This window comes from Staurois parvus, unplaced genomic scaffold (genome assembly GCF_062004578.1).
Source record: "Staurois parvus isolate SC_StPar_1 unplaced genomic scaffold, SC_StPar_1.0 ptg002337l, whole genome shotgun sequence".
NCBI classification, from domain to species: Eukaryota; Metazoa; Chordata; class Amphibia; order Anura; family Ranidae; genus Staurois; species Staurois parvus.
The window spans coordinates 465,806-486,255 of NW_028320133.1; the positions used below are offsets into that span (position 1 = coordinate 465,806).

General features: G+C 47.3%; 1 long non-coding RNA gene across 2 annotated transcripts in view; it reads right to left on the bottom strand.

The window, feature by feature from the left end:
- The window catches only part of LOC149431223 (uncharacterized), a 404,708-nt gene that overhangs the window by 343,140 nt on the left and 41,118 nt on the right, over positions 1-20,450 (bottom strand). For both annotated transcript variants that reach the window (XR_016309352.1, XR_016309353.1), the window contains exon 2: positions 19,261-19,947. This is a non-coding gene — a long non-coding RNA (uncharacterized LOC149431223). The remainder of the gene's footprint in view (positions 1-19,260; positions 19,948-20,450) is intronic.

A 20,450-nucleotide genomic window follows, 5' to 3' on the forward strand; every position in this document is an offset into this window, starting at 1 on the left:
GTGCAACCGTTGTCACATTTGTAAAATGGCACCTTTGTGCTCCACACAGACATGGGAAGATCCAGGAACAACCCTCTGCACACTGCTATATATCCTTTCCAGCAAACTTTGCCATAAACATTGAGATTTTTAGTTCACACATATTGCAATACATGTTTAAGCTGGCCAACTGCGTCAAACTAAACCTTTCTGGCCAAACCCTACTCTACCAAAAGCAAATGCTACTGTGGACACAATGCCAACATGGGGCAAAAAGACACAAAGTGGGGGGAGAGCTGCTAGGTTAAAACCTGGCTACTGACCTTCAAAGCTCTAGAGGATGTGAGAAGCATGCTTCACTAGGGCATCCCGCGCTCTTTGGCTGCAGCTCATGGCCGGTCAGTTTGCCATTAATCTGGACCAGATACTAGGCTCGTACCCCATATTCAGGACTTTGCACTCCTGTGTCTCTGCGGAGCCTCCAACATCAGAGTGGAGTTTATCCCCTGTTTCAGGGCCTCTCACACTTGTCTTGTAGAGCCTCCAACATTAGCGAGGAGTTTATCCCCTATTTCAGGGCCTCGGACGCTACTGTCTAGGACACTGGTGCTGAGCTGGTTCCCTGTCTCAGACATTGGCTTTGGTACCAAGCTCTCCTCCTCTCTACAACAGATTATCCAGAGAAACATCCAACCTTTAGAGAACCTCTAGAGGCTACAGGCGAAAGCTTGACTTTCACCTTCAAGAAATCCCAACAAGTAGCCCAAAGAGGACTCTGTCAGAGCTCCACTAGGGCCTACAGTGCAACCGTTGTCACATTTGTAAAATGGCACCTTTGTGCTCCACACAGACATGGCAAGATCCAGGAACAACCCTCTGCACACTGCTATATATCCTTTCCAGCAAACTTTGCCATAAACATTGAGATTTTTAGTTCACACATATTGCAATACATGTTTAAGCTGGCCAACTGCGTCAAACTAAACCTTTCTGGCCAAACCCTACTCTACCAAAAGCAAATGCTACTGTGGACACAATGCCAACATGGGGCAAAAAGACACAAAGTGGGGGGAGAGCTGCTAGGTTAAAACCTGGCTACTGACCTTCAAAGCTCTAGAGGATGTGAGAAGCATGCTTCACTAGGGCATCCCGCGCTCTTTGGCTGCAGCTCATGGCCGGTCAGTTTGCCATTAATCTGGACCAGATACTAGGCTCGTATCCCATATTCAGGGCTTTGCACTCCTGTGTCTCTGCGGAGCCTCCGACATCAGAGTGGAGTTTATCCCCTGTTTCAGGGCCTCTCACACTTGTCTTGTAGAGCCTCCAACATTAGCGAGGAGTTTATCCCCTATTTCAGGGCCTAGGACGCTACTGTCTAGGACACTGGTGCTGAGCTGGTTCCCTGTCTCAGACATTGGCTTTGGTACCAAGCTCTCCTCCTCTCTACAACAGATTATCCAGAGAAACATCCAACCTTTAGAGAACCTCTAGAGGCTACAGGCGAAAGCTTGACTTTCACCTTCAAGAAATCCCAACAAGTAGCCCAAAGAGGACTCTGTCAGAGCTCCACTAGGGCCTACAGTGCAACCGTTGTCACATTTGTAAAATGGCACCTTTGTGCTCCACACAGACATGGGAAGATCCAGGAACAACCCTCTGCACACTGCTATATATCCTTTCCAGCAAACTTTGCCATAAACATTGAGATTTTTAGTTCACACATATTGCAATACATGTTTAAGCTGGCCAACTGCGTCAAACTAAACCTTTCTGGCCAAACCCTACTCTACCAAAAGCAAATGCTACTGTGGACACAATGCCAACATGGGGCAAAAAGACACAAAGTGGGGGGAGAGCTGCTAGGTTAAAACCTGGCTACTGACCTTCAAAGCTCTAGAGGATGTGAGAAGCATGCTTCACTAGGGCATCCCGCGCTCTTTGGCTGCAGCTCATGGCCGGTCAGTTTGCCATTAATTTGGACCAGATACTAGGCTCGTACCCCATATTCAGGGCTTTGCACTCCTGTGTCTCTGCGGAGCCTCCGACATCAGAGTGGAGTTTATCCCCTGTTTCAGGGCCTCTCACACTTGTCTTGTAGAGCCTCCAACATTAGCGAGGAGTTTATCCCCTATTTCAGGGCCTCGGACGCTACTGTCTAGGACACTGGTGCTGAGCTGGTTCCCTGTCTCAGACATTGGCTTTGGTACCAAGCTCTCCTCCTCTCTACAACAGATTATCCAGAGAAACATCCAACCTTTAGAGAACCTCTAGAGGCTACAGGCGAAAGCTTGACTTTCACCTTCAAGAAATCCCAACAAGTAGCCCAAAGAGGACTCTGTCAGAGCTCCACTAGGGCCTACAGTGCAACCGTTGTCACATTTGTAAAATGGCACCTTTGTGCTCCACACAGACATGGGAAGATCCAGGAACAACCCTCTGCACACTGCTATATATCCTTTCCAGCAAACTTTGCCATAAACATTGAGATTTTTAGTTCACACATATTGCAATACATGTTTAAGCTGGCCAACTGCGTCAAACTAAACCTTTCTGGCCAAACCCTACTCTACCAAAAGCAAATGCTACTGTGGACACAATGCCAACATGGGGCAAAAAGACACAAAGTGGGGGGAGAGCTGCTAGGTTAAAACCTGGCTACTGACCTTCAAAGCTCTAGAGGATGTGAGAAGCATGCTTCACTAGGGCATCCCGCGCTCTTTGGCTGCAGCTCATGGCCGGTCAGTTTGCCATTAATCTGGACCAGATACTAGGCTCGTACCCCATATTCAGGGCTTTGCACTCCTGTGTCTCTGCGGAGCCTCCGACATCAGAGTGGAGTTTATCCCCTGTTTCAGGGCCTCTCACACTTGTCTTGTAGAGCCTCCAACATTAGCGAGGAGTTCATCCCCTATTTCAGGGCCTCGGACGCTACTGTCTAGGACACTGGTGCTAAGCTGGTTCCCTGTCTCAGACATTGGCTTTGGTACCAAGCTCTCCTCCTCTCTACAACAGATTATCCAGAGAAACATCCAACCTTTAGAGAACCTCTAGAGGCTACAGGTGAAAGCTTGACTTTCACCTTCAAGAAATCCCAACAAGTAGCCCAAAGAGGACTCTGTCAGAGCTCCACTAGGGCCTACAGTGCAACCGTTGTCACATTTGTAAAATGGCACCTTTGTGCTCCACACAGACATGGGAAGATCCAGGAACAACCCTCTGCACACTGCTATATATCCTTTCCAGCAAACTTTGCCATAAACATTGAGATTTTTAGTTCACACATATTGCAATACATGTTTAAGCTGGCCAACTGCGTCAAACTAAACCTTTCTGGCCAAACCCTACTCTACCAAAAGCAAATGCTACTGTGGACACAATGCCAACATGGGGCAAAAAGACACAAAGTGGGGGGAGAGCTGCTAGGTTAAAACCTGGCTACTGACCTTCAAAGCTCTAGAGGATGTGAGAAGCATGCTTCACTAGGGCATCCCGCGCTCTTTGGCTGCAGCTCATGGCCGGTCAGTTTGCCATTAATCTGGACCAGATACTAGGCTCGTACCCCATATTCAGGGCTTTGCACTCCTGTGTCTCTGCGGAGCCTCCGACATCAGAGTGGAGTTTATCCCCTGTTTCAGGGCCTCTCACACTTGTCTTGTAGAGCCTCCAACATTAGCGAGGAGTTTATCCCCTATTTCAGGGCCTCGGACGCTACTGTCTAGGACACTGGTGCTGAGCTGGTTCCCTGTCTCAGACATTGGCTTTGGTACCAAGCTCTCCTCCTCTCTACAACAGATTATCCAGAGAAACATCCAACCTTTAGAGAACCTCTAGAGGCTACAGGCGAAAGCTTGACTTTCACCTTCAAGAAATCCCAACAAGTAGGCCAAAGAGGACTCTGTCAGAGCTCCACTAGGGCCTACAGTGCAACCGTTGTCACATTTGTAAAATGGCACCTTTGTGCTCCACACAGACATGGGAAGATCCAGGAACAACCCTCTGCACACTGCTATATATCCTTTCCAGCAAACTTTGCCATAAACATTGAGATTTTTAGTTCACACATATTGCAATACATGTTTAAGCTGGCCAACTGCGTCAAACTAAACCTTTCTGGCCAAACCCTACTCTACCAAAAGCAAATGCTACTGTGGACACAATGCCAACATGGGGCAAAAAGACACAAAGTGGGGGGAGAGCTGCTAGGTTAAAACCTGGCTACTGACCTTCAAAGCTCTAGAGGATGTGAGAAGCATGCTTCACTAGGGCATCCCGCGCTCTTTGGCTGCAGCTCATGGCCGGTCAGTTTGCCATTAATCTGGACCAGATACTAGGCTCGTACCCCATATTCAGGGCTTTGCACTCCTGTGTCTCTGCGGAGCCTCCGACATCAGAGTGGAGTTTATCCCCTGTTTCAGGGCCTCTCACACTTGTCTTGTAGAGCCTCCAACATTAGCGAGGAGTTTATCCCCTATTTCAGGGCCTCGGACGCTACTGTCTAGGACACTGGTGCTGAGCTGGTTCCCTGTCTCAGACATTGGCTTTGGTACCAAGCTCTCCTCCTCTCTACAACAGATTATCCAGAGAAACATCCAACCTTTAGAGAACCTCTAGAGGCTACAGGCGAAAGCTTGACTTTCACCTTCAAGAAATCCCAACAAGTAGCCCAAAGAGGACTCTGTCAGAGCTCCACTAGGGCCTACAGTGCAACCGTTGTCACATTTGTAAAATGGCACCTTTGTGCTCCACACAGACATGGGAAGATCCAGGAACAACCCTCTGCACACTGCTATATATCCTTTCCAGCAAACTTTGCCATAAACATTGAGATTTTTAGTTCACACATATTGCAATACATGTTTAAGCTGGCCAACTGCGTCAAACTAAACCTTTCTGGCCAAACCCTACTCTACCAAAAGCAAATGCTACTGTGGACACAATGCCAACATGGGGCAAAAAGACACAAAGTGGGGGGAGAGCTGCTAGGTTAAAACCTGGCTACTGACCTTCAAAGCTCTAGAGGATGTGAGAAGCATGCTTCACTAGGGCATCCCGCGCTCTTTGGCTGCAGCTCATGGCCGGTCAGTTTGCCATTAATCTGGACCAGATACTAGGCTCGTACCCCATATTCAGGGCTTTGCACTCCTGTGTCTCTGCGGAGCCTCCGACATCAGAGTGGAGTTTATCCCCTGTTTCAGGGCCTCTCACACTTGTCTTGTAGAGCCTCCAACATTAGCGAGGAGTTCATCCCCTATTTCAGGGCCTAGGACGCTACTGTCTAGGACACTGGTGCTGAGCTGGTTCCCTGTCTCAGACATTGGCTTTGGTACCAAGCTCTCCTCCTCTCTACAACAGATTATCCAGAGAAACATCCAACCTTTAGAGAACCTCTAGAGGCTACAGGCGAAAGCTTGACTTTCACCTTCAAGAAATCCCAACAAGTAGCCCAAAGAGGACTCTGTCAGAGCTCCACTAGGGCCTACAGTGCAACCGTTGTCACATTTGTAAAATGGCACCTTTGTGCTCCACACAGACATGGGAAGATCCAGGAACAACCCTCTGCACACTGCTATATATCCTTTCCAGCAAACTTTGCCATAAACATTGAGATTTTTAGTTCACACATATTGCAATACATGTTTAAGCTGGCCAACTGCGTCAAACTAAACCTTTCTGGCCAAACCCTACTCTACCAAAAGCAAATGCTACTGTGGACACAATGCCAACATGGGGCAAAAAGACACAAAGTGGGGGGAGAGCTGCTAGGTTAAAACCTGGCTACTGACCTTCAAAGCTCTAGAGGATGTGAGAAGCATGCTTCACTAGGGCATCCCGCGCTCTTTGGCTGCAGCTCATGGCCGGTCAGTTTGCCATTAATCTGGACCAGATACTAGGCTCGTACCCCATATTCAGGGCTTTGCACTCCTGTGTCTCTGCGGAGCCTCCGACATCAGAGTGGAGTTTATCCCCTGTTTCAGGGCCTCTCACACTTGTCTTGTAGAGCCTTCAACATTAGCGAGGAGTTTATCCCCTATTTCAGGGCCTCGGACGCTACTGTCTAGGACACTGGTGCTGAGCTGGTTCCCTGTCTCAGACATTGGCTTTGGTACCAAGCTCTCCTCCTCTCTACAACAGATTATCCAGAGAAACATCCAACCTTTAGAGAACCTCTAGAGGCTACAGGCGAAAGCTTGACTTTCACCTTCAAGAAATCCCAACAAGTAGCCCAAAGAGGACTCTGTCAGAGCTCCACTAGGGCCTACAGTGCAACCGTTGTCACATTTGTAAAATGGCACCTTTGTGCTCCACACAGACATGGGAAGATCCAGGAACAACCCTCTGCACACTGCTATATATCCTTTCCAGCAAACTTTGCCATAAACATTGAGATTTTTAGTTCACACATATTGCAATACATGTTTAAGCTGGCCAACTGCGTCAAACTAAACCTTTCTGGCCAAACCCTACTCTACCAAAAGCAAATGCTACTGTGGACACAATGCCAACATGGGGCAAAAAGACACAAAGTGGGGGGAGAGCTGCTAGGTTAAAACCTGGCTACTGACCTTCAAAGCTCTAGAGGATGTGAGAAGCATGCTTCACTAGGGCATCCCGCGCTCTTTGGCTGCAGCTCATGGCCGCTCAGTTTGCCATTAATCTGGACCAGATACTAGGCTCGTACCCCATATTCAGGGCTTTGCACTCCTGTGTCTCTGCGGAGCCTCCGACATCAGAGTGGAGTTTATCCCCTGTTTCAGGGCCTCTCACACTTGTCTTGTAGAGCCTCCAACATTAGCGAGGAGTTTATCCCCTATTTCAGGGCCTCGGACGCTACTGTCTAGGACACTGGTGCTGAGCTGGTTCCCTGTCTCAGACATTGGCTTTGGTACCAAGCTCTCCTCCTCTCTACAACAGATTATCCAGAGAAACATCCAACCTTTAGAGAACCTCTAGAGGCTACAGGCGAAAGCTTGACTTTCACCTTCAAGAAATCCCAACAAGTAGCCCAAAGAGGACTCTGTCAGAGCTCCACTAGGGCCTACAGTGCAACCGTTGTCACATTTGTAAAATGGCACCTTTGTGCTCCACACAGACATGGGAAGATCCAGGAACAACCCTCTGCACACTGCTATATATCCTTTCCAGCAAACTTTGCCATAAACATTGAGATTTTTAGTTCACACATATTGCAATACATGTTTAAGCTGGCCAACTGCGTCAAACTAAACCTTTCTGGCCAAACCCTACTCTACCAAAAGCAAATGCTACTGTGGACACAATGCCAACATGGGGCAAAAAGACACAAAGTGGGGGGAGAGCTGCTAGGTTAAAACCTGGCTACTGACCTTCAAAGCTCTAGAGGATGTGAGAAGCATGCTTCACTAGGGCATCCCGCGCTCTTTGGCTGCAGCTCATGGCCGGTCAGTTTGCCATTAATCTGGACCAGATACTAGGCTCGTACCCCATATTCAGGGCTTTGCACTCCTGTGTCTCTGCGGAGCCTCCGACATCAGAGTGGAGTTTATCCCCTGTTTCAGGGCCTCTCACACTTGTCTTGTAGAGCCTCCAACATTAGCGAGGAGTTTATCCCCTATTTCAGGGCCTCGGACGCTACTGTCTAGGACACTGGTGCTGAGCTGGTTCCCTGTCTCAGACATTGGCTTTGGTACCAAGCTCTCCTCCTCTCTACAACAGATTATCCAGAGAAACATCCAACCTTTAGAGAACCTCTAGAGGCTACAGGCGAAAGCTTGACTTTCACCTTCAAGAAATCCCAACAAGTAGCCCAAAGAGGACTCTGTCAGAGCTCCACTAGGGCCTACAGTGCAACCGTTGTCACATTTGTAAAATGGCACCTTTGTGCTCCACACAGACATGGGAAGATCCAGGAACAACCCTCTGCACACTGCTATATATCCTTTCCAGCAAACTTTGCCATAAACATTGAGATTTTTAGTTCACACATATTGCAATACATGTTTAAGCTGGCCAACTGCGTCAAACTAAACCTTTCTGGCCAAACCCTACTCTACCAAAAGCAAATGCTACTGTGGACACAATGCCAACATGGGGCAAAAAGACACAAAGTGGGGGGAGAGCTGCTAGGTTAAAACCTGGCTACTGACCTTCAAAGCTCTAGAGGATGTGAGAAGCATGCTTCACTAGGGCATCCCGCGCTCTTTGGCTGCAGCTCATGGCCGCTCAGTTTGCCATTAATCTGGACCAGATACTAGGCTCGTACCCCATATTCAGGGCTTTGCACTCCTGTGTCTCTGCGGAGCCTCCGACATCAGAGTGGAGTTTATCCCCTGTTTCAGGGCCTCTCACACTTGTCTTGTAGAGCCTCCAACATTAGCGAGGAGTTTATCCCCTATTTCAGGGCCTCGGACGCTACTGTCTAGGACACTGGTGCTGAGCTGGTTCCCTGTCTCAGACATTGGCTTTGGTACCAAGCTCTCCTCCTCTCTACAACAGATTATCCAGAGAAACATCCAACCTTTAGAGAACCTCTAGAGGCTACAGGCGAAAGCTTGACTTTCACCTTCAAGAAATCCCAACAAGTAGCCCAAAGAGGACTCTGTCAGAGCTCCACTAGGGCCTACAGTGCAACCGTTGTCACATTTGTAAAATGGCACCTTTGTGCTCCACACAGACATGGGAAGATCCAGGAACAACCCTCTGCACACTGCTATATATCCTTTCCAGCAAACTTTGCCATAAACATTGAGATTTTTAGTTCACACATATTGCAATACATGTTTAAGCTGGCCAACTGCGTCAAACTAAACCTTTCTGGCCAAACCCTACTCTACCAAAAGCAAATGCTACTGTGGACACAATGCCAACATGGGGCAAAAAGACACAAAGTGGGGGGAGAGCTGCTAGGTTAAAACCTGGCTACTGACCTTCAAAGCTCTAGAGGATGTGAGAAGCATGCTTCACTAGGGCATCCCGCGCTCTTTGGCTGCAGCTCATGGCCGCTCAGTTTGCCATTAATCTGGACCAGATACTAGGCTCGTACCCCATATTCAGGGCTTTGCACTCCTGTGTCTCTGCGGAGCCTCCGACATCAGAGTGGAGTTTATCCCCTGTTTCAGGGCCTCTCACACTTGTCTTGTAGAGCCTCCAACATTAGCGAGGAGTTTATCCCCTATTTCAGGGCCTCGGACGCTACTGTCTAGGACACTGGTGCTGAGCTGGTTCCCTGTCTCAGACATTGGCTTTGGTACCAAGCTCTCCTCCTCTCTACAACAGATTATCCAGAGAAACATCCAACCTTTAGAGAACCTCTAGAGGCTACAGGCGAAAGCTTGACTTTCACCTTCAAGAAATCCCAACAAGTAGCCCAAAGAGGACTCTGTCAGAGCTCCACTAGGGCCTACAGTGCAACCGTTGTCACATTTGTAAAATGGCACCTTTGTGCTCCACACAGACATGGGAAGATCCAGGAACAACCCTCTGCACACTGCTATATATCCTTTCCAGCAAACTTTGCCATAAACTTAGAGATTTTTAGTGCGTGCCATGGGTGACATATGTGGGCGTTGCCTTAGCTTGGACTCCGCCCCTGCCACGCTCTGTCTCTGAGATTGGCTTCTCCTATTTCTGGAAGTCCTGTCAGAGCAGGTTAGGAGGATATGGTGAAGTTCTTGGCTGCGGCTGAGACGGGAGTGTGTGAAGGGGGAGACGGGGGACTACATGTCTCAGCATGGACCTGGGGGTTTTCTGTGACAGAGAGAGCCAGGGGGTCCCAGACTGAGAAAGGAGAGAGAAATGAGAAAGGTGTAGGGGCAAGATGAGTATCCCATGAAAGTCCGTATCCCCTGAATCCCCGGTATATAAGGCACGACAAGCCGATCACCGAACTACTGCAGCCGAACATGTACCTGAGTTAAATTAACACTTTACATGCCGAATGGTCGGCAGCAGGACACAGGATTGGCCGGGGAAACAGAATTATTAACCCCTTACATGCTGAGTGGTCGTCGGGGCTGTTACATGCCAAATTATCTGCAGCGACTTCGGACAGTGTCAGTGACATCGGGGGGGGGGCAGTGATTTTTTTCTTTGGGGGGGGGGGATAGTGTAAGTGACCTGGGGAGAATGGTGATATGGGGGGGGGGGGCAGTGATAGTGACTTTGGGGAGGACTGTTCTACTCAATGTTACTATCACTGCCCTGCCCCCACCATGTCACTGACACTTTGCCCGCCCCCACCATGTCACTGACACTGCCCCCCTCCCCATGTCTCTACTTTCTCCATCTCCACCCAGTAACTCACTGCTTACGAGATTGCCAATCATTTCAAAATCAAGATTGATGCAATGTGTGAGGTCATCTCCACTGCACAGACATCTATCCCACTTAGCATACCTTATGCTAAACCTCCCTCAACACTTTTCTCCTTTAACCTGGCTACTACCGAAGAGGTCACTAAAGTTTTCTCAGAAGCCCATCTCACCACCTGCCTTCTGGATCCTGTCCCCTCGCAACTACTACGATCACCTTCTTCTTCTATTCTATGTTCCCTCACTCACATCTTCAATCTCTCCCTCTCTACTGACACCTTCCTCTCCCCTCTAAGCATGCACAGATCACTACCGTACTTAAAAAGCCCTCACTGGACCCCACCAACCTGAACAACTTAAGACCCATCTCCCTGCTCCCGTTTACCTCTAAGCTCCTACCTCACTGACAACAACCTTCTTGACCCTTAAGAGTCTGGCTTTCGCTCACTCCACTCCACTCCACTGAAACTGCCCTACTAAAACTCACTAATGATTTACTAACTACTAAAACCAATGGCCACTACTCCATACTCTTGACCTCTCTGCGGCTTTTGATACTATTGACCATCCCCTCCTCCTCAAAAAACTCCACTCCCTTGGCCTCCGAGACTTTAATGGTTCTCCTTCTACCTATCGCAGCACTCCTTCAGTGTTACCTATAACTCTGTCTCCTCCTCGCCACTTCTCCATCAAGATCAATTATACAACCATCAGTCCCTCCCCTCATGCCAGGGTACTAGGTGTAATCCTGGACTCCCATCTGTCCTTTCAGCCCCAAATCCAGTCACTGTCCAAATCTTGTAGACTTCACCTCCGCAACATCTCCAAAATACGCCCGTTTTTAGCCACCAAAACCACTAAGCAACTTATTCACTCCCTTGTTATCTCTCGCTTTGACTATTGTAACTCCCTCCTCACTGGCCTACCTCATCACAAGCTATCCCCTCTTCAGTCTATGATGAATGTTGCTGCCAGACTCATTCACCTTGCCAACTGTTCCATGTCTGCCATCCCTCTCTGCCAATCCCTCCACTGGCCTCCCATTGCCCAACGGATAAAATTCAAAACATTAACAATAACAAATAAGGCCATTTCTAACTCTGCCCCCAATTACATCACCAATCTTGTCTCCAAATATCACCCAAAACGTCTTCTCTGCTCCACCCACAACCTTCTGTCCTCTAGCTCCCTTGTCTCCTCCTCCTATGCTTGTCTCCAGGACTTCTCCAGAGCCTCCCCCATCCTCTGCCACTCTCTACCCCAATCTTTCCGACTATGGCCTACTCTGCCCACTTTTACGCGATCTCCGAAAACCTCTCTTTAAGGAATCTAACAACCAAATCTTCTATTTCTCCTATCAGTTCATCCCCCACAGTTATTACCTTCTGTACCACCAGTCCCTCCCTCTTAGATTGTAAGGTCCTCCTAACCCTCTTGTATTGAACTGTATTGTTGCTGTATTGTCTCCCTTTATATTGTAAAGCGCTGAGCAAACTGTTGGTGCTATATAAATCATGGATTATAATATTAATAAAAAATACAAAAAAAGTAAATTTTAGGACACACAAGCGGAATAAAATTACCCAATTTAATTTTTGTAAAATATAAAAGATAAGGTTACACCTCACAGATACCCAATGTGTTAAACCTTAAATTTGCGTGTGGCCATGAAATGGCGACCAACTTTAGTACCCTATATTTTCTATAGGTGATGCTTTAAAAGCCAAACAAGAGTATGGAGAAGGAAAGGAACTGCTCATGATCCTAAGCATACCACCTCATCAGTGAAGCATGGTGGTGGTAGTGTCATGGCGTGGGCATGTATGGCTGCCAATGGAACTGGTTCTCTTGTATTTATTGATGATGTGACTGCTGACAAAAGCAGCAGGATGAATTCTGAAGTGTTTCGGGCAATATTATCTGCTCATATTCAGCCAAATGCTTCAGAACTCATTGGACGCCGCTTCATAGTGCAGATGGACAATGACCCAAAGCATACTGCAAAAGCAGCCAAAGAGTTTTTTAAGGGAAAGAAGTGGAATGTTATGCAATGGCCAAGTCAATCACCTGACCTGAATCCGATTGAGCATGCATTTCACTTGCTGAAGACAAAACTGAAGGGAAAATGCCCCAATAACAAGCAGGAACTGAAGACAGTTGCAGTAGAGGCCTGTCAGTGCATCATCAGGGATGAAACCCAGCGTCTGGTGATGTCTATGCGTTCCAGACTTCAGGCTGTAATTGACTGCAAAGGATTTGTAACCAAGTATTAAAAAGTGAAAGTTTGATTTAGAATTATTATTCTGTCCCATTACTTTTGGTCCCTTAACAAGTGGGAGGCACATGTGCTGTCATGGAAATTTTGTATTACAGGTTGAACTTTAAATGTGTCATATATTAATGTTATTCATATGTCTCTTGTGTGGCTTAATTAAAGCTCTGAAGGCTGCAATTAGGCCATGCGCATTTGCAATGTATATATTACAGTACTCAGCTCGGTAATGGATGAGATGGCAGATCTGCGCTTATAGACTGGCGTGTATGCCACCACGGCATTCGATGCCAATGCCGCGGGCCTGTATCCACATATCAGCAGCATAGTACCACATGGACTTCGTATGGCCAGGCGCCGGGCAGTGCGAACTCCGCGTGTAGGCTCATGTATATCTTACAAGCCACTACCGACCTGAACTGTATCTGGATGGATGTGTTTTAATAAAGATCGTATCGGGCCCATTCAGATACAGACTGACACGGTTTAATCTAGGGGATGCTTGTACAGAGAGTGAACATACTACTAGGAGCTGAGAGCATGTAAAGGATGGGAAGCTTGCTCTCCAGAGAGCTTATGGGGGAGGGGAGGACTGGTTTAACTGGTTTTCAGTATAGATAAGAGGAAACACTACACTCCAAGCAGGATGGACATTCTCGTGTATGGACACCCCCTATACATTGTTCTGTGGGAGGGGATTGACCTGACCCCCCGTGTGGGGGGGGGCATGTGTGTGCTTTTAATAAAACAAGAGTCTGGGGTTAGAGCCAGAGACAGAGTGAATTCAACCTCCAACCTGAGAGTATCATCTGATTATTCCTGGGTCACGGGAGCTCCATTTTTCCCCACATCTCAAAAGAGCTACTCACGGTAAGGAAAAATTTGTTGAAAACGAATTTCCAAGACAATGCAAACTGTTGTAATTCCTACACCGTTCACCTGATTTGGATGTAAATACCCTCAAATAAAGCTGACAGTCTGCAGTTAAAGCACCTCTTGTTCGTTTCATTTCAAATCCATTGTGGTGGTGTATAGAGCCAAAAATGTTAGAATTGTGTCGATGTCCCAATATTTATGGACCTGACCTACATAAAAACCAGACATATCTTCAGAGGAGACAAACAGTTTGATAGGTCACACTCCCTGACTGGAATACCTAGGAAAGCAGAAAACTACATCTCTGGAACCCTTCAAATATCTATTTCATATCTACCCACTCCTCAGATGTGTCTGCATAATAGTTTACCCGCGGGTGGAATGTCACTTCTGCATAGAGAAAGTTATGAGCCAAAATATGAACTATAAGAGATTTTGGCTCTAGTTTAGGTCTACGCCCAGACCTTCCCTCCTTAAACGAGGTATTGGTCCTTGACTTCAGAGACACCCCCTGCTAGGGAACTACAAAATGGGCTGTCAAGCCTAAGAAAGGAAGTTGAAGAATTCTCCCTTTTAACATCAGAACCACCTGGGGAGACCCATGCCCTTTCGCTCTGAAACTTGATCTGCTAACCCAGGACTTTGGCAAGTACTTTAACCCTCTAACTTCTCTCTGTTATCCCTTTGCTGTGCTGTTGTTCTCTGTATATTTATGTATATATATTAGTTACATCTTTTTTCTGTAAATATTTTTATTGCACCCTTTTGACCTTTTAGTAATAAATCTTTCCTTCTGAAAGCGTTGAACTGTTTCTATAGCTCTTTATTGCAATTTACAAATTCCTGCCTCTACTCTGTTTGACCCTCTGTATAACCGGCCTGCGGTGACCGTGTTATACAGACGATTATCTCAACCATTATAGTGTTATAGCTGATATCATCGAGTTTCCTCATTCTCTGTACAAAAAGGAGGTGGTGGCAGTGTGAAGGGTTAACTGCGTAATTAACTTGACCCAGTAACAATCGCTCCCAGGCTGCCAGTACACAGATTGTGGTCCAATTAGCTGGAAAATTGTTGTGCAGAGTGCAGCTGGGCTTGGCATTGTTACGCACGTGACATCACGGTTTTAGATTGGCTAGTCCTTCGGTCTTGAGTTTGGTGAGGAGGTCAGGGGTCTGACGCCGCATTCGTCAGAGTCTGGTGTTAGAATGATTGCTCTCACTCCCGGCGTGCACCGGGATACGTAACGTGTAGCACAATCAACGTTTTATGCGTAGGCACCCCTGACTTTGCATGTGGGGGGGGGATGCTTGGGTGTCAATTTACATTTTTTACAATTGAAAACTTTTTTTTTCACTTTTTTTTTTTCACAGTGGACAAAACGTCCCCTAATGTGGTGATTTTTCTGGTGACACATACTCTTTCATGAAACATCTGATATTTCCCCTGTGCTCCACTTAATGGAATCCAGTCCAGATCGCATTGCATTACAGTCTTTCCCGGCCATACTGGTATACTTGTCAGATATACAGACGCCCCCATCCACAGACCTGGCAGTGAAAGGGTTAAAGGTGTCCCCCCCACACCAAATCCAGCGAACAAGCTATACAGGCATTTTAACCACCTCAATTAATAACTACCGTATTTGCCGGCGTATAAGACGACTGGGCGTACAAGACGACCCCCTACTTTTCCTGCTAAAATGTAGTGTTTGGGCTATACTCGCCGTATAAGACTACCCCTCTTCCAATGCACACCAGTGGGAAGAATAGTACCCCATCATCGGTGTCAGTGGGAGGAATAGTGCCCCATCATTGGTATTAGTGGCAGGAATAGTGCCCCATCATTGGTATTAGTGGCAGGAATAGTGCCCCATCATTGGTATTAGTGGGGGGAATAGGTGCCCCATCATTGGTATTAGTGGCAGGAATAGTGCCCCATCATTAGTATCAGTGGAAGGAATAGGTGCCCCATCATTGGTATCAGTGGCAGGAATAGTGCCCCATCATTGGTATCAGTGGGAGGAATAGTGCCCCATCATTGGTATCAGTGGGGGGAATAGGTGCCCCATCATTGGTATCAGTGGCAGTAATAGTGCCCCATCATTGGTATCAGTGGCAGGAATAGTGCCCCATCATTGGTATCAGTGGCAGGAATAGTGCCCCATCATTAGTATCAGTGGGGGGAATAGGTGCCCCATCATTGGTATCAGTGGAAGGAATAGTGCCCCATCATTGGTATCAGTGGCAGGAATAGTGCCCCATCATTAGTATCAGTGGGGGGAATAGGTGCCCCATCATTGGTATCAGTGGAAGGAATAGTGCCCCATCATTGGTGTCAGTGGCAGGAATAGTGCCCCATCATTGGTATCAGGGGCAGGAATAGTGCCCCATCATTAGTATCAGTGGGGGGAATAGTGCCCCATCATTGGTGTCAGTGGGAGGAATAGTGTCCCAACATTGGTGTCAGTGGGGGGTGGAATAGTGCCCCATCATTGGTGTCAGTGGGGGGTGGAATAGTGCCCCATCATTGGTGTCAGTGGGGGGTGGAATAGTGCCCCATCATTGGTGTCAGTGGGGGGTGGAATAGTGCCCCATCATTGGTGTCAGTGAGAGGGGGGAATAGTGCCCCATCGTTGGTGTTAGTGGGGGGGGAGGAATAGTGCCCCATCGTTGGTGTCAGTGGGAGGAATAGTGCCCCATCATTGGTGTCAGTGGGAGGAATAGTGCTCCATCATTGGTATCAGTGACACCAATGATGGGGCACTATTCCTCCCACTGACACCAATTACACTTGCTGACCCCTATTGCAGTATGGTGCTGCTGAAGCCAGCATATGTGGTTGCAGCAGCACCTCTACACTGAACACTTACCTGCTGCTCCTGCACTCGATTTTCGCCAGGCCGCTCGGCTCCGCCCCCTCGCCGGTGATTGGCCGCCTGTGTGTCTTTCCTAAGCTACAGTTCTGGCGGCCAATCACCGGTGTGGAGGCGGAGCCGAGCAGCCGCCCGAACATCCAGTGGCCGAACCGAAGGAGCAGCCGCGCTTCCTGGACTGGACCGTCGTGGGACCGGATCCAGGTAAGAGACAGCAGCCCCTCCCAACCCCTGTACTTAGTGTCCCTTCCGTTGGAAGGGGGGGGCGGCACCGCGCCGCCCCCCTAAAAAGTGTCAGTATGCCGTATACCGGCGTATAAGACGACCCCCGACTTTTGAGAAGATTTTCAAGGGGTAAAAAGTCGTCTTATACGCCGGCAAATACGGTAGCTTTTGAAGTAAGGTGCACATGGGAGCGCATTGCACAATACAAGCAAACTGAAATTTCCCAGCACGCTTACCAGCTAGCCTAAAAAAAAAAAAAAAAAAAAAAAATTTGACCCTAATTGCAACACAAAAAAATGGCCATATTCACATGGGGCATCCCACAGCAAATACCCATGAGAAGCTGTTTTAACCTGCTTGGGGATGCACAGATGTTCCATGCATCCCCATGCAGGCAGTCCAATTGATGTCAGTTGGGACACAGCAGCTACTCCAGATGTGACATCCATGAGAGATCCATAATAGATATAACAAGCAATCAAATAATAGATAATACATAAAATATTAACCACTTGAGCTCCTGAGGATTTACCCCCCTTAATGACCAGGCCTTTTTTTGCTGTTTGGCGCTGCACCAATTCAAATGATAATTGCGCGGTCATGCAATGCTGTACCCGAACGAAATTTACGTCCTTTTTTTATCACACAAATAGAGCTTTCTTTTGGTGGTATTTTATCACCTGTGTGCTTTTTATTTTTTGCGCTATAAACAAAAAAATACACAAAAATATTGAAAAAAAACTATATTTTCTACCTTCAGCTATAAAAAATATATCGTAAACTCAAAGTTAGTCATAAATTTAAGCCAAAATGTATTCTGCTACATGTTTTTGGTAAAAAAAAATCCCGTGCATTAGCGGGCAAACTGGCGCTATATGGGAGCGGCGCTAACAATATCGGAAGTCACCAGTGACACTAATACAGTGATCAGTAAAAATTTGTTCAATGTAATCAATGACACTGGTGACAGGGCAGTGAAGGGGTTAACTGGGGGGGGATTAAGGGGTTAAACGGGATTACTGGTGTACTGGCGGGCAAACTGGCGCTATCTGGGAGGGGCGCTAACACTATCGGAAGTCGCCAGCGACACTGATACAGTGATCAGTAAAAATCGGTTCACTGATCAGTGACACTGGTAACAGGGCAGTGAAGGGGTTAACTGGGGGGGGGGGGAATTAAGGGGTTAACCGGGATTACTGGTGTACTGGCGGGCAAAAAGGTGCTATCTGGGAGGGGCACCAACATTATCGGAAGTCGCTAGCGACACTGATACAGTGATCAGTAAAAATCGATTCACTGATCAGTGACACTGGTGACAGGGCAGTGAAGGGGTTAACTGGGGGGGCGATCAAGGGGTTAAACGGGATTACTGGTGTACTGGCGGGAAAACTGGCGCTATCTGGGAGGGGCGCTAACACTATCGGAAGTCGCCAGCGACACTGATACAGTGATCAGTAAATTCGGTTCACTGATCAGTGACACTGGTGACAGGGCAGTGAAGGGGTTAACTGGGGGGGGTTAAACGGGATTACTGGTGTACTGGCGAGCAAACTGGCGCTATCTGGGAGGGGCGCTAACACTAACTGGGGGGGGGGGGCGATCAGGGGGTTAAATGTGACCTAGGTGTGTTCTAACTGTGGGTATGTGCTGTTTTACTCACTTTTACTGTGTCTTCTTCTCTGTCTGGGACGAATGTCCCCTGGCAGAGAAGAATGACATCATATCCTCTCCTGTGTAAACTTCAACACAGGACAGGATAGGACAGGGACCGATCATCTGATTTCAGCCAGACATCACTGGCTGAAATCTAATGATTGATCCCTCCGGGATCGAATGGTGTCACCCGCGGGTCGGCGGAAGCGCGCGTACACAGCCCCCTGCCGGTGAAAACGTCGGGAGCGCGGAACCCGTTTTAAAACGTGCTTTTGCGCCTGAGTGCCGCCCTGCACAAGTGTATATATACAGTGGCAGGGCGGCAAGCGGTTAACTGTATCAATAAAAATTATAGGTAAAGTACAAAAAAAAAAAAATCTAAAAATAAATAAAACAATAAAAGATAAAAAATAATGAACAATATTAATAATACCATATTAACAACAGATATAATCAATAAACTAAGACAATAAAGAACAGACAGATATAATAGTAATAAAATAGTAATCAATACTATATTAATAGATATAATCAATAATAATAAAATACAAAAGTCAATAATAATACCAGATATAATCAATAATAATTGATAATAAAATAGATAATGCAAAAAATATTGATCAGTAAGCTAGATATTGATTATGTCTATATGTACTATTGTTAACTTATTTTTATGCTTTATAATTTAAAAAAAGATATAAATAGTCAATAATAAATAATAAAAATACAATAAATCAATAATAAAATAATAATACCAGATCTCATCAATGATATTAATATTAGATAATAATAAAATAATCATAAGTATAATCAATATTATTATTACTATTTATATCTTATTATTTTATGTATTGTTTAATCTCTATTTCTTGTTTAAATCTATATTGTTGTTTTATTTATTATATAAATAGCAGTTATCGCTATAATCAATATTAATAAACAATAAATAGAATAGTATTACATATAATGAAGAATAATAGATATAAACAATAATCAAATATTAGCAGTAGATAGAATCGCTAATAACAGACAATAATAAAATCCCCCCAATCACAGATAGAAGAATAATAGGAGATAGAAGGGGATTTCTTACCGGGCTCCCCGCTCCTGGCTCAGGTAGCTCTGGCTTTCCGTCCTCCCCTCAGCCCGGCTCTCAGAGGACGGCGCTGTATACGGACATTGGGAGGGAGGATCCACCCAGCGGTAGAAGTCCTCTTCTTGACTAAGGTGGGCATGCTGGGACTTGTAGTACTTATAGGGGGCTCGCTCTCGTCATCGGAGATGGGAGAGATGTGATTGGACGGCACACATGACAAGCAAACTTCCCAAACAGAAATCCCGTCCATTGGTGAGGAAGGATCTGTTCTGGGGGAGAAATAAAGGACGGCGTCTGTCACCATGGCAACAAGTTGGTGTGCCTGTTAGTGGACTCCGCCCCTGTTCAGTGAGTTCTAGGGGTGTAGCGTTACCCGTTCAGGGACATCCGGTGATTGGCGGTGACTCTGTGGAACAAGATTTACATGTATTGGATAGAAAGTAATGGCCGGGGGTGTGCCGCTCCTCCTCCGGACTCCGCCTCCTCCCGCTCTCCATTCTGCGTCTTCCTCCCAGCAAATCCCGGCTCTGACTGAGGTCTTGTGTGCGCAGTTCTGTTGTGCGCAGGTGCCTCTGCTAGAACCCCGCCCCTTTTTCACGCGGGGGCGTGGCTTACCCCGTTCCCGGAAGTGCTGTGAAGGCGGTTGGTTACAAGTTTGGCGACATCCGGTGATTGGCGGTGACTCTGTGGAACAAGATTTACATGTATTAGATAGAAGGTAATGGCCGGGGGTGTGCCGCTCCTCCTCCGGACTCCGCCTCCTCCCGCTCTCCATTCTGCGTCCTCCTCCCAGCAAATCCCGGCTCTGACTGAGGTCCTGTGTGCGCAGTTCTGTTGTGCGCAGGTGACTCTGCTAGAACCCCGCCCCTTTTTCGCGCGGGGGCGTGGCTTACCCCGTTTCCGGAAGTGCTGTGAAGGCGGGTGGTTACAAGATTGGAGACACGCTGTGCTTCTCTTCCGGAGGATAGAGCTTCGGCCAGACAGCTGAGCTCCGTCTTCCGGGGGTGAGGAGCAGCCCGGGGGGACTGCAAGTCTCAACATGGACTTCCGGGACAACTTAACAGGTGGTGAGGAGACAGAGAACCTGTCAGCCATGGAGCCGGCTGGAGAGGGAGACGGGTGGCACATAGAGGACTGTGCATTTCTTGTTTGCTCTATGTGCCTCCGCTATCCATCTCCTGCATGCA